The sequence below is a fragment of the Oreochromis niloticus genome, linkage group LG6 (genome assembly GCF_001858045.2).
Source record: "Oreochromis niloticus isolate F11D_XX linkage group LG6, O_niloticus_UMD_NMBU, whole genome shotgun sequence".
In the NCBI taxonomy this organism is placed as follows: Eukaryota; Metazoa; Chordata; class Actinopteri; order Cichliformes; family Cichlidae; genus Oreochromis; species Oreochromis niloticus.
In genome coordinates, this window is record NC_031971.2 from 22869160 (window position 1) to 22884621 (window position 15462).

Here is a 15462-nt window from a genome sequence, read left to right on the forward strand (position 1 = left end):
TCATAAATCAAATAAAGTTAAAATTTTAGATAAAGTTTAAAGCACAATAAAATCAATCAGCACACAAAAGTTTTCAATGTTCTTTTAATTAAAAAAAAAACACATTATAAATTGATTTCCACCCGTACGTTGTCTCACATGCATACACTTTGAGTTTGCTGCTTCAAAATGTGTTTAACTTTAAAAAAATGAATAAGCAAATTAAAATCAGTAGCTTCTCTTTTTGACTTACACTGCGAGGAATAATTAAACTGACATTTTAATAAGCTGTAGGAGATTACACACGTCTCAACTCTTCTTTTTTAATCAGGTTACAGTAATATAAAGAGCTTGTGATGAGTATTAAGTTTCTTACTTTGCCTTGACTTTCTTAACGCCACATGACACACACACACACATCATGTATACTATCTCACAAATTTGACAATTATAATTTAATTCAAGCCGTGGCAGCCTTAGTCTTAAACTCTCGATTCCTGTGTTGTATAGCTCTCCCGGCAGCACCCCTGGAACGTCATCAGCTTTGGAAATGCTGACAAGCTAAAAAAGCAGCTGAGTCATTCTTAATGAAGATCAGGAAGCTTTTCCTCCTTTCCCTCCATCGTCAGAATAACAAGCATGCTGGCACAGACAGCATAGGCTTACCCCACTGGAAATTTACTGCTACAGCACCAGCTGTCAAAAAGTTACAGAGCGTAGGCAAATAAAAGACAGAACCAGAACAAATTTTTACTCTCCACACTTCACCTTTATTTGTCATAACAGGTTTTCTCCTCTGTGGATGTCATGGTGTGATTTGCAAAATCTCACATGAATGTTGTTGAGTCAGACCATTGAGCATGGCTGCAGAGTGACCGGTAAAGTGAGGCAAATAAAAGAAGTCGATATGTATCAGTGAACAAAATCATAAGGCACAGGGTCCTTTATAGCAGATGTCATTTACAGCAAAAAAACAAACAAAAAAAACAAACAAAAAGGAAGAAAACCCTATTGGCACCACAATCCTTGAATGCATGAGGAATGTCCTTAGCTTTAAATATAACACACTGTCATGAAACATCCTTGCAGTTTACCCTCTTATATTTTGACATTGTGTACACCAAAGTGTTTGTCATGGGTGCAGCCACGCATGGAGCTTAAACTGAGTGTGATTGTCAAGCGGCTTACATGAATCATGGACAATGTTTCGACGAAGAAGAAGAAGAAGCGGAGTAACAGAGTTGTCTAAGAATGCAGATCATGGAGAAAAATCATGCTCTCTTTTATGGCAGCGGTTGATACACTTGCCCTTGAGATGGTTGAAAATGCTTTTGATTTGATTTCATTCTGACAAATACTTGTAAAAAAAAAAAAAAAAAAAAGTAACTGCACGGTTGTCAACCAGTAAGTGAAATTCAGTGTAGCTGTTGAGTAAGTAGGCTTTGGTGTCAGATTTTATAAACCAGTGTGAGTGACTCCTTTTTTGCGCTTTTTTTTTCCCAGGCAGGAAAACGAATGGAATAACGTGTGACACTGCATTCAGAGGCACAATAACAAACATCAGATTTATACTGTATGAAATTAAAGATGGAACATGACGGGGAGTCACATGTTAAAAAAAAAAAAACGCTCGTCTGATAAAGAGGTAAAGAGAAGTGTCGGTGGTTGAAGGGAACAGATTAAGTAATGTAATGAATGTGCTGTAATCTTGGCAGTGTTGATCTCATTATTTGTTTATTTCTCCCCACACCTGCCTAGACACGCCGTTCCACAATGTTTCCCCTCTTCATTAGTGAGGAGCTACTGCTGCGCGCTAATGCATGTACTCGGCTGATGTTCATGTCCTGGGTGTTTGTGTCTGTTTGTGTGTGTGCGTGTGTGTACCTCAGAGTCTGCATATGTGCGTGGACATGCTGGCATATTTTCATTTTTTTCCCCCCTCTGATTAAACTCCTGCCGTGAAGCGATACCTCCTGTTGTCTCTGAAAACTCCTCCTGTTTTTGACCTTTCTGTCGAACCTGCGCGCACGCTCGCACATCACATGCGCGCATGTTCACACACGCCGGTGATGGATGGTGTTATTACCTGAAACTTTTAAGGGGCAGAGAGGTGCTTAAGAGAACAAACACATCTGACTGTTGTGCTTTATCATAAGAAATTAACACTCAGATATGCACAGCACAGTCAGATACACGCAGTGATACACACATATTCGACGCATACAGTGTTTCGTGAAGAGGTTAGCGAGTATGCTCTCACCAAAATTTGTTTTCAGCTTTATTTTTTGTTTTGTTTTGCACACACTCTTTCACCTGTGAAAATTATTCATTAATGATTTATTGAGACTCACACAAGCCACCCATGCTCGAGAAGCTGAATTAAGCTTTGCATTTCTAACACAGCATTAAGTACAGATAAACACATGCGCACTCAAACACACACATATATATGCATTTTTAAAATATTTATTGTGCCACTTTCAATCTGCATTAGGGCATTTTAGCACTCTGGATGACCTTCCTTTGTATCTCGATGGAATAAATAAAACACCAGTGAAGGAAATAAGTAGTTTGTACAGGTTGAACATGCTCAGGCTAAAAGTGATGATTCAATGTATATCCTTTTGCTGATAGTCCAAATGTCACACCGGCACTGGCAATAAAGACATATTGCTTTCATCCATCTCTCTTTCTTATTTTCCCCCACTGTCTTCCCCTTGCGTCTTCCTTCTGTCTACCCATCTCCATTTTTGCCGATTGCTTTGCACCATTAATATTTCATGTGTAATGTGGCTCTTTTGGATAGTGTGAGCATGTGTATGTGCCCCTGTGAGCCCATGGTTGTGCGCGTGCATGTACGTACACACGTGTGTGCGTGTGTGTCTACGCCTGCATACGTGCGTGTTTGTGTGTTTGTACTGCAGTATCAAATTCTGCTCTCACAGCTGTCGGCCAGTCTCAGCCTGGTTGTGATCTGTCTGTCTACCTCTCAACCTTCAACCTCTCCTTCTGTTTCACTCTCTTTCTCGCCTTCTTCAGAGTTTTTTCTCTTTCATTCTACATACCTCTGTTGGGCTCTGGGTCTTTTCTTCTCCATTGCATTTCTATTTTTTTTTCTCCTGCAGCATCTTGTTGCCTATCTTAACATCCTTTTCATCCCTCCCTCTGAGCTACTACAACCCCCCCCCCCCTTCTTTTTTTTTATCTTGCATTATGTTCAATCTGCCTGGCTCTGGTAACTTTCACCTTTCAGCTATTTTTTTTTTCTAAAATACTTCCTTGATTTTCTTCTTTTTTTTGAATGGCAGTTTTTACTTGACTTTGTGAAAACAAGTTGGAAGTAGCTGAGAAATGATGATGAATGAATGAATGAAAAGGGCCTTGAACTGTTTTTAAGAAGCAGTTGCAGCAGCCAAGCAGAAACCTCATACTGAACAAGGATGATGGTGGTGTTGGAGGATATGGTGTGACCTCTTCAGCGAAAGAAAGGGGACAATTATTAATTTATTTATTTATTTGAGGGGGGGCATTTTTGTGATGATCAGTGTTATATGCACAATACTGCTACAACTCAGAAAAGTTCAGAGGTGGGAATACATTTCTTTTGCTTGCCATAAAGTATTCTCAAATGTCTCTTTAGGCAGCCCTTCAAGTTTTTGTGTGTGTGTGTGTGTGTGTGTGTGTGTGTGTGTGTGTGTGTGTGTGTGTGTGTAAGAGATAGAGAGAGAGGGCTCGTTTGTGTGCACCAAAAGCCTCCTGCTGGTTATAGGCACACACTGTTCTCTGCACCTTAATGAACAGAATTACCACTGACACACACATTTTCCATTTATTACGCTCGTCTCTCATTATCGAATTTCCATGCATGCTCTCCCGTGGATGTGTGTGTGTGTTCATGCTGTTGCACTGTATGTATATGTGTGTGTCTGGGTGTATGCATTAACCGCTTCACCGTGGGCCCAGGCGTGTGATTGGCTGTGGATGAGAGCTAAGGTTGGCACGGCGACATTTCCGCAGAAGGCCGTAAAGCAGTGGGCCTGGAGCGCAGGCAGCATCTGCCCCTTCACTGCTGCCAAGACACACACACACACACACACACACACACCCTTACATGCATGGATTTGCATCAGCACTCACACAGATTGAAATACATGTATTTACACACACTAGATAATTCATAATCACTCATTTAGCCCCATTCCCCGGTCCAGTCTCTCCTCTCTCCTGGCTATCATCTGGCTTTCTCTCACCCTACTGACCTCTGTCCATCTCTCTTCTTCCAATTTACCACAGCTTTGCCCCTCATAAGCTGCCTCTCTCTGTCTCATATTAAATTCTTTAGCCCTCTACTCTATTTGTCTTTCTTTTAAGCTGTCCCTTTCTATCACGCAGTTTGAGGTAAACAGTTTCTGTAGACCCACTTCTCCAGCATGGTGCTCATTGTCTTCCTTCTTCACCTTTCCTGCCCCGTGACAGAGCCATACACTCATTATAGGTCTGCCCCTTTTCTCTCTCTCTTTCTCTTTCTCTTTCTCTTTCTCAAACACACACACACACACACACACACACACACACACACACACACACACACACAGGGGTACATTTATCAAACATACACAATACACACATACAAGCAACAACACATAGACACAGTGCTATAGGGCTATTCATCTGTCTGGAGCAGTGGCTTATGAAAGGTCAGCCTTTGAGTTATGACAGAATCTCCTGGCCACAACAACCTAAGTGTGGGTGGCAGAGCATTAACTCTGTATGTGGGTGGGCATGTGTGTGTGTGTGTGTGTGTGTGTGTGTGTGTGTGTTAGATTAGGTTTGATAGCTATTGGTGGCAAGTGCATGCTATTTCTTGTGGACACTTGTGATTTTGTGTGTGTGATGGGTGGGGTGTACACATGGATTTCTACCTGTATGCCTATGTTTTTGTATTCATGTGTGTATGTGTGCATGAATGCATGGCTGTGTGTGTCATAAAGATTGTGACCTAGTCAAATAAAATATAGAGAAAACATTTTTCAGCAAAAGCCTGAAAAATCAGTGTTACAAAAAATCCAACAAACCTTACATATTTTTTAATTGTATCTCTTCCTGCTTTTTATTCAAGTCCTGATATTATAAACAAATGAATAAATTATTCATTAAAACGTGTTAAAATTATTTTCAGTTGTGTGGGCTTCTTTATCACAGCGTGTGGAGTGCAGCCTTATCAAGGCTCAGTCTTTGGGCCCTCTGGACATGTTAATCTAAAAATGATAATCAATTGCTTCTGAATTCTTATATTTTAAAGCGGTTTTTCCTCCTTCTCACTCATCTGTCTCTGCTACTTATAGCACAGAGATCAAGTAAATGTGCACAAGATGCATTCAAAAACAGGCCTGCCTCAAAAGCGGGTCAACCACTAATCAGAGGGTGAGTTGTTTGATCCCTGGCTCTTCCAGTCTGCATGTTAAAGTCCACTTAGGCAAGATACTGAATCCCAAATTTTCCTGAATGTATTCCCCAGTGTCTCAGTAACAGATAAAGAGCTTGGCCTTCAGTGTAAAAAGTGCTCTGAGTGCTCTATAAGGATCTTTGTCTATAGGCAGCATTCTTTGCACTCTTATAATCTATTTTCTCTACAAGTTCTCTACAAGTGAAGGTCAACATTGACAGCTCAAAATCTTGGTGCAAAAAATACAGCCCATACACAGCTTCTCATTTTGCTGCTGATCTTGCAGCGCTCTGTTGAAAGTAGACCAACTCTGGAAATGCTGCTGTGCTCCAAGAAGGGGTGGGCTTCACAATAAACTTGGAAAAAGACCATTTTTTAAACCTAGCAAGGTTTTTATGTAAATTAAAAAAACAAACAGGCCAAGGATACTTCCAGCACAAAAATAAATAAATAAATTTTTTAAAAAGTTGTCTCGGACTGTGCTCACGAAACCCCAAATCCTTACTTGATTCAAATTAGGTTTATCTGTCTTTCAAGGACAGATAAACCTAATTTGTGCAAGTTTGATTGCTCATTTGTTCATTAATCATAAAAACAAATATATATGAAAGGACAGAGTAGACACAGTATTTCTTTCTCATCATTTCTTTTTTTGTAAGAACAATTTAAAGTAACAGTAGTCTTTTCATACTTTCTGAAGAACAGTAATATTGGTGGTAGAAACTTTTACCTGGGTTTTTGTGTCTTGGGAACTTTATGAGCAAAACTTTGTCTGTCTTTAATTCCTATGCTTTTGCAAGAGCAAACACACCTAGACTCTTATAATAAGAAAGTCAATCCTAGGGACAATCCTCTGAACACTAAACAATATTTCACTGAAAAGCACTGTTCCAGAGGAATATGGCTCATATCTTCAGTTTCAGTTCTGTCTTCCTTCGTCTACAAAAGCCATGGTAACAATGTTGCCATGACCACCTTAAAACTACTGGCAACAGATTACATATTGGAAAAGTAAAGTTAAGGAAAAACACAAAAAAACAAAAAAAAAGAAAGAACCTTGTTCAAGATTTTTTGAGGATGAAGCGTAATGATAGTGATTTAAAATTTCACTTTTAGACTGTTTTTGGTAAAATCCTTAACATGGACATGCACCTGATTTCACCACATAGACAGACAACGCGTCCTGACAGACAGTCTCCTCGTGAGTAGATATAAATTATAGATCATGTTCCCACTCTAAGCTTGTGCCTCTGCCAGACAGAGTTCTAGGCTAAAATGCTGAGATAGACTGTTTCAGTATCTCATCTCACTCAAAAATGAGAGAGAGAAAAAAAACATCATAGATGTCATAGAGAGCGGTGCTTAAACATTTACCCTGGTACTGCAGTATTTCTGGGTAAGTATGATATTTAAACCAAACTAGCACGTTGGTAAAAATCTTTCATTGTTTGGTTGACAAAGAGATAGAGGTAGACACATCTCAAAGATATTGTAATGTGTATAAATTAAAGATGACAGACATACACGGTATAGTTGTTTTGATAGTACTTTCTTCTGTCGTTCATGTGTCATAACTTCATAAGCAAAAGTGACAGATTCCTTTTCTTCTGGGATGAAAATAGCCATTTAATCAGATATCAACTGACAGGATTTTTTCTTTTGTTCCCAGTTAAGTTCAGCACAGCACATTAGAGCTTTAAGTAGAAATTTTGTTGTAGAATTTATTATGACTTCATAAAAAATCTGTATAAAAAAAAAAGATCATAATTATTGTTATTTTCTTTGATCTTTTTGGGTACTTTGGGTAGTGTTTGGTGGTCAGTTGTCATCATAAGAAGCTGTAGTTGTTGTTTTGGCCCTATAGGCCACTTATATCACTTGATAATTGTTCACTTTGTGAATGGCAGTGATCTGAACAGATCGTGAAGGGGCGCCCCAGGAGGTAATAAAGAGGAGAGTCGACTGCTCACCAGATGGTAGAGGCAATCCTCTACTGTTTTCTACCTTCTGACAGTTTCCTGCTAATATACGCGACTGAGTGGTTGACCCCCCTTACCTAATGGGACAAAACTGCCCTCAGCCCTATGTTTGAGGCGTCAGGCTGCAGAACAGGGAGGGAAAAGCTGGGACTGTAGACCAGAGGTTCCCCACAGAGACCTTCTTTACCTGCACGAACGCCACGTGGCACTGCTCTGTCCCCCAGACCAGAAAATCTTGTGGTGGCATGGTGCACCTCCCGCATTGCAAACAACAGACGGTCTAACCAGCAGTGTTGGGTAAGTTACTTTAAATTAGTAACTTAGTTACATTACTAGTTACTTCTCTAAAAAAGTAACTCAGTTACTCGTTACTTTCAAAGTAACTAGTTACTAGGGAAAGTAACTTTGGTTTTACTCAGACTTCTCTTGTTAATGTGTTGCTTCCGTAACTGGATACCCAGCAAGTTTGCCAGTCTTCTAGTTTGCTTACTTGCCACAAGTGCACTGTGCCACCTACCAATAGAAAGGAAAAAATAATGTGCACATTTCCACGAGAGAAATCCCACGCCTGGACCGCCGTTGACCGCCGCCATGATTCTAGCCTGCTTTTTACATCCAACAGAAAAACTGCAGTCGTGGTGCTTTTGATTGTACTCAGAACTTGGAAATTCTGCCTTCTGAATAGGAAGATGTAGGTAACACCAGACTGCAGATGAGCTGCATACAGAGCTGGACTGGGACAAAAAAATCGTCCCGGGCATTTTGACTAGAGACCGGCCCACCATTATAGGAAAAATCATAAAGCCTTTGAATGAAAATAAACACTGTTGTGACAGTGATGTACACTGTTCAGATGGTATATATGTATCAATCTATCAATTGTTTGTTGTAAGACTCAGATAATTATTTTTTTAAAAGCAAGACATTTTAAATGAGAATAATAAAGAAAACTATTTCCTTGTCCCCCCCCTTTCCCTGTTAATGCCCTACCTGGCCCCCTGGCAAAAATTTGCTAGACCCGCCCCTGCACAGTTACCAGCTGTCAGCTACTAGAAAAGGATGCTGGTGTTATTTGTCTGTCAGAAACAGTTCATAACTTCCCTTCAATTCATTCATGTCACCTAAAAGGTAAACCTGTTTCTCCATCACCTGTTCAGCTCTGATGATTCAGTAAGGACATCTCCTGGTTTCATCTGCATGTTTCCCTCTCACCAGATAACCAAACCGATATCATGACCAGCAGCTTTACAGCTGTGGCTCCAACAAACATCAGCTGATACTAGAAATTAATATTAAATAAATTCTAACAACAGCTAATCAAGCTTAAACGTGCTGCTGTTGTTTAACGCGACATCCGCTGGTTTCCTCTTTCTGGCGCAAAGTGGGCGATAAATACAGGGAGTGCAGAATTATTAGGCAAGTTGTATTTTTGAGGAATAATTTTATTATTGAACAACAACCATGTTCTCAATGAACCCAAAAAACTCATTAATATCAAAGCTGAATGTTTTTGGAAGTAGTTTTTAGTTTGTTTTTAGTTTTAGCTATTTTAGGGGGATATCTGTGTGTGCAGGTGACTATTACTGTGCATAATTATTAGGCAACTTAACAAAAAACAAATATATACCCATTTCAATTATTTATTTTTACCAGTGAAACCAATATAACATCTCCACATTCACAAATATACATTTCTGACATTCAAAAACAAAACAAAAACAAATCAGCGACCAATATAGCCACCTTTCTTTGCAAGGACACTCAAAAGCCTGCCATCCATGGATTCTGTCAGTGTTTTGATCTGTTCACCATCAACATTGCGTGCAGCAGCAACCACAGCCTCCCAGACACTGTTCAGAGAGGTGTACTGTTTTCCCTCCTTGTAAATCTAACATTTGATGATGGACCACAGGTTCTCAATGGGGTTCAGATCAGGTGAACAAGGAGGCCATGTCATTAGTTTTTCTTCTTTTATACCCTTTCTTGCCAGCCACGCTGTGGAGTACTTGGACGCGTGTGATGGAGCATTGTCCTGCATGAAAATCATGTTTTTCTTGAAGGATGCAGACTTCTTCCTGTACCACTGCTTGAAGAAGGTGTCTTCCAGAAACTGGCAGTAGGACTGGGAGTTGAGCTTGACTCCATCCTCAACCCGAAAAGGCCCCACAAGCTCATCTTTGATGATACCAGCCCAAACCAGTACTCCACCTCCACCTTGCTGGCGTCTGAGTCGGACTGGAGCTCTCTGCCCTTTACCAATCCAGCCACGGGCCCATCCATCTGGCCCATCAAGACTCACTCTCATTTCATCAGTCCATAAAACCTTCAAAAATCAGTCTTGAGATATTTCTTGGCCCAGTCTTGACGTTTCAGCTTGTGTGTCTTGTTTAGTGGTGGTCGTCTTTCAGCCTTTCTTACCTTGGCCATGTCTCTGAGTATTGCACACCTTGTGCTTTTGGGCACTCCAGTGATGTTGCTGCTCTGAAATATGGCCAAACTGGTGGCAAGTGGCATCTTGGCAGCTGCACGCTTGACTTTTCTCAGTTCATGGGCAGTTATTTTGCGCCTTGGTTTTTCCACACGCTTCTTGCGACCCTGTTGACTGTTTTGAATGAAACGCTTGATTGTTCGATGATCACGCTTCAGAAGCGTTGCAATTTTAAGACTGCTGCATCCCTCTGCAAGATATCTCACTATTTTTGACTTTTCTGAGCCTGTCAAGTCCTTCTTTTGACCCATTTTGCCAAAGGAAAGGAAGTTGCCTAATAATTATGCACACCTGATATAGGGTGTTGATGTCATTAGACCACACCCCTTCTCATTACAGAGATGCACATCACCTAATATGCTTAATTGGTAGTAGGCTTTCGAGCCTATACAGCTTGGAGTAAGACAACATGCATGAAGAGGATGATGTGGACAAAATACTCATTTGCCTAATAATTCTGCACTCCCTGTAAACAAGAGAGAAAAGCCGATCAGCTGATCATTGATCAGTTTCGTGATTGAAGTAGAAACAGGAGAGGAGAGAATGAGAGAAGAAGAGGCAGCTGTGCAGCTTCAGCTTTGTGTCTTTTTCATTGTAGCTGAAGTCCGGGACAAACTGTGTTCCTTTTCACCTCAGTACGAAACGCGTAATATTTTCTCTGAATACCAGACGATTCTGTTTTTTAGGGGACGGTTGGCAACTCTAATAATTAACCGTATGAACAAAATAAAGTTCAACATCAGTAACATAGCACCCACCCAGCTGTATAGAAACTCCGTCATGCTAGCTAGCATGCAGTACGAAAATGTCAGCATACCGAAAATAAACTCCACCTAAACTTTTTTATATCTGACCCAGATAGACTGCAGGTCATAACTTCTTACCTGAAGTTCAGTTCACCTGACACTCGGACCGGCGGCCGCTTTGGGTCTCTCCTCTTGCCTCCCTTTTCCTTCATCCACCTGCTGGCTTCCACCACTTGCTAATGTTATTGAATCTGTGGAAGCTCCGCGATATCCACCACACGAAGTAACGAGTAACGAGCCTATCTAAATCCCAGTAACGAGTAACGCGTTCCTGGTTTTGGCATAATAACTAGTTACCGTGCTCGTTACCACAATAGTAACGTAGTTACTGTAACGTGTTACTTAATAACGCGTTAGTCCCAACACTGCTAACCAGTGATCCTAATAGCGTTCATCCTTGTGAATTAACTTACTAATAATGAACTTTAAACTCTTATTCAGCAGCTCCACCAGCCTGTCAGTCTGAGGGTGGTAGATGTTGTCTGAACAGATTTAATGCCCAGTAATTTGTACAGTTTCTTTACTTTCAAAGTGTTAATTGCCAGGGTTACTTGTAGTTTGTATTAAAAAGATGCTAACTTGTCTGGAAACACTCACCAAATACCTGTTAAGTTGTAGTGAACCAGTGAAGAGTGTGATGCAAACACAAAACAGATACACTTCGCCCTCAAGTTAAAATGTCCTGGTTTCAGTAGAAATGTACATCTTTTGCTTTTAAGGTGAATGTTCTCTGTTTATGGTTCCTGTGCACTGTCTGAGCCACTTAGCTATGCCTTTCAGTGTATGCTCTCTGAGCCTATATCTCTCAGGGGCATCTTTGCACACATTTCCTGATGTGATTCTCAGGTTGTCAAAAAAATCAATACTGAGATACTAATTGATACTAAAAGTTACTATTGGTTTAGATAATCATTTAAAAGAGTATCAACACTAACACTGCCATCTTTGCCTCCTCCAGTTAACACACTACTTCACCCAGAAGCTGCTGACAGGCAGGCGCATAGCCCTTCCCCTCATGAGTAGTTGAAGAGTTGACATTACCAACACTGAACAATACTTTGTGAAGAACTTTGAGAGGTCAGTAAAGCTCATGTTTCAACAACACTGAAGTACTGAACAGTTATCATAAATGGAAACCTAGCCAGTGTGCACATTAATGTTAGCTGCTCAACTACAGTGTCACAGAAAAGTATTTATCCTCTTCCCGATTTCTTAGTTTTTTGCATATTTAATATTTAATATTCGTCAGAGATAACCTGAATAATTAGAAAATATGAGCTAATTTGTTAAGGGAAAAGATAACAATGCCTATATGTAGCTGTGTCAAAAAGTAATTTCTTTCTAACTGGTTGTGTGGACCCTTGGCAGCAAGAACTGTAGTCAAGTGTTTTTGATAACTGGTAATGTCATGGTCCCCGTGCCTGCCCATCCGGCCTCACAAGGCTACACTTGTGTTTTTGCTTTCTCTCTCTCTCTCCCCTACCTCTCTGCCTGGGCGGAGCTCACTGTCTGCTCCCGCCCTTGGCTCACACACCTGTTGGCGATCAGCTGATTTTCCGACTACTATTGGAGGCTGGGCCACAGCTTCTCATCGCTGGATGATTGTGCTACTGACGTTAGTCTTTCTTCCCAGCTCCCGTGGTCTTGTACCTTTACGTCCTACCTTCGTGACTTGTGAGTGAATTTGCCCCTTTCTTGTTCCAGTTTACCTTCTCGGACCTGTACCTCCCAGCTGTACGAACGTGTGTGAGTTGGATGTGAGGACGGGAGCGAGCGTGAGAGAGAGAGCCTTCCCCTAAGCCCTTGGAACCCTGGATTTTTCCCCGTCACTGTATATATTATCGCACTGGTGTGTAAATAAACGGTGTTCTGAGACGTCAACCTGTTCTGCGCTTGAGTCCCTGCTTTCAGATTGTGACAGGTAATGAGTCTTTCACATTGCTGTGGAGGAATTCTGACCCAGTGTTCTTTGCAGAATTTAACCGAACCAAATTTGAGGGTTTTTGAAAATAAATGGCCTGTTTAAGGCCATGCCAAAGCATCTCAACTGGATTCAGGTCCAGAATTTGACTAGGCCACTCTAAAACCTACAACTTGCTACTATGTGTCCGAAAATTGTCCTGCTCCATAACCCAAGCAAGCTTGAGATTCAGTCGACAATCTGATGGTCAAATATTCTGTATCAGGATTTTGTGACAGAGAGCAGAATCTATGGTAAGTCCTCCATGTCCTGAAGAAGCAAAGCAGCTGACTGTTGGTATGATCTTGTTATAAAATACTGCATTAATTTTATTCCATATGTAACGGCAAATGTGGGCCAAGCCTTTATGTGGGCCAAATCTTTTTGGTCAACAGGGTTTTTCACCTCGGAATGCTTCCATGGATACCATTTTTGTCCAGCCAGAAAATGTGGAATCAAGCACAGCACTACCTTTTGTTTTTTTTGCAACATGGTTTTATATTCCTTTGTTACTGAGCTTGAAATTCTAGTATGATGACAACCCTATGTGGTAGGGCTGGACGATATATGGAAAATCTAATAAATCTAATATCATGATATGTTTTGGCTATATCGCGAGACATGATATATATCGTGATATGTCTTGAAACCCAGCAAAGAAGGTGAGCTCCAGTTTAAACCTCCAGAAAGTCACATTTTTTATGTAAATCTTGTCATGTGTGGTATCCACAGAAACCTCCAAATCTCAGCTAAAAGCTCATATAAACCATTTCTAGAACCAATGCAAAAACAACAAACAATTAAAAGAGCAGTTACATAATTTCGCAAAATGTGCCTAAGCACAAACAACGAAGTCACGAACTCACTTGACTTCATGTAACCAAGCAAACAGCACCTCATCTAAAGCAGAGATATCACAGATACAAAGCTGTAAGTTTTAAAACACTCGGACCAAAATTCACCCAACCAGCCACAAAAGAAGACCTGAAATATGCTTCACATTCGATAAACAATAACATGGATTTACCGTGCCGTTTTTCTCCGTTTTTCTTGCTGATAGGCATTGTAGCTCATATCACAGCTGGTTTCTTTAAAGTTTTCTTTGGTGTGTGGGGAAACATTCACAAGCAGAGTTTAAAACAGTCTTAATTTCGCAGTGGATGACTTTTCAGCAGGTGGAATAAATTCATGGTGCTGCCACCCTTTGCAGCAATAGTTTTACGGCATGTTTTGCAAATTACCGCATTTTGTTCGACATCCTCCTTGTGAAATCTAAACGACAGGAACTCCCGCTATCGCCATATTTTTCCCTGTCTGGTAGTATATAAACACACGTGCTCAGTGCAGTGTGCTGGATAGAAAATTTTCTGGTTGGGAGGGGGGATTTATGATGCATTTGCACCGTGTGGAAGAAAAAATCTCACAGTGAATTACATGAAGTCATCTTAATATTTCCGTGGTAACCTATACTTGATGGTTACGATAAAGCCATTTTAACCATCGTACGTGGAAAAACTCACGATACAACGAGTATATTCGATATATGGCCCACCCCTACTATGTGGTAGACACATGTTTTTATATAGTTTGGATGCTTAGGGCCTGTTCTTATTCTGCCATTATAAGAATCTCTACCATTCTACATATTCTAGCCAGTGTTCTTTCATGATACCCCCCACCCAATCTACATTATCTTCTGCTGTCTGAGACAGTCTGTTAGCAGTTCACCCCATGGGGCATCTTCCTGATGTATCCGTGGATGACTCTGATGCTCACTAATTCTCACCCTTCCTCTTTTTGCTGTTTGTAGAGTCACAAGGTCATGGATTTTGGGTGGAACCCTTTGTGCATTATAAGGAATTTTCTTGTCTTGACATCAGTAGCATTGATCCTCCTGTGACCACCTTACTCTTTTAATTGGGTATCTGAAAACTTGTGGATGTAAATGTTAATGGCCCAGGTCTTACTCTTGCTGAGCTGGATCACAACTTGTGGTAGCTGGTTATGGCCAACTTCCTTCCCCTCTCAGCCTTGCACTCTGATGAGATACTGAGCAATAGTCTTACTTGTAAATCCATGTGGTGCTCTGGATTTCTCTCTTGTAATAATTAATGGTTCCTGAAAGGTTGCTGTGGTCTACTGTTTTGCCACACCCAACATTTTTTCATTGGTATTTAGTAATGACTCTTTTCCTTATCTGTCCCATTAATCAATTTTTAGTTCTAGATGGTTCTAGCCTTCTGCTGTTTTTCCCTTTCAACTGTGAGGATAGCTCCTGGAGACTAGTCCATTTATTCTTCTAGCTTTAGTTTCTCTAGCAACCAGAGCTATGAGCTTGGCAGTCTCTAGAGCCTCATATAAAGACATCTTATTATTATTGATCTAAGACCTGTCTTTCATGACTCGATTGTTTTCCAGCCTTGTACTCCAGGGGCTGACACTATATGATGCATTCTTGATCTTCATTTCCAGGATTAGTTACTGTAGCATATATGAGTTAATTGGTTTCTGTGGCAATGTCAGTAGGGAAAGTGTGTCAACATCTACAAATATTACTTCCAGTGAAACTTTGTTAGTTATCTGGAAGTTAAGGTTGTACTGTATTTGGAGCCTCTTAATGTCCAGCTGTGATAGCAACTTCCTTCTACCAATGTTAGACCACTGAGCCACCAGCTGCTTCTTAGTCAGTGATGACGTCTTCTGTGCATCCACTGTCCACCATTCACTGAGCACTGTCTTTTTTCTTGGTGTTCAGTATTCTCAGTTATTTCTTTTTGTCTTGTGTCTTTTTCCAGTGGAAAGGC

General features: G+C 40.7%; 1 long non-coding RNA gene across 2 annotated transcripts; it reads left to right on the forward strand.

Annotated features, from left to right (window-relative positions):
- Positions 1 to 6411: 6411 nt before the first annotated feature.
- LOC102078601 (uncharacterized) lies at positions 6412 to 12577 on the forward strand. Of its 2 annotated transcripts, XR_266775.4 has the most exons (4): positions 6412 to 6626; positions 11657 to 11775; positions 12247 to 12313; positions 12403 to 12577. It is a non-coding gene; the product is annotated as an uncharacterized LOC102078601 (long non-coding RNA). The 2 variants fall into 2 exon arrangements; XR_003220300.1 differs by lacking the exon at positions 12247 to 12313.
- The last annotated feature ends 2885 nt before the right edge of the window (positions 12578 to 15462 follow it).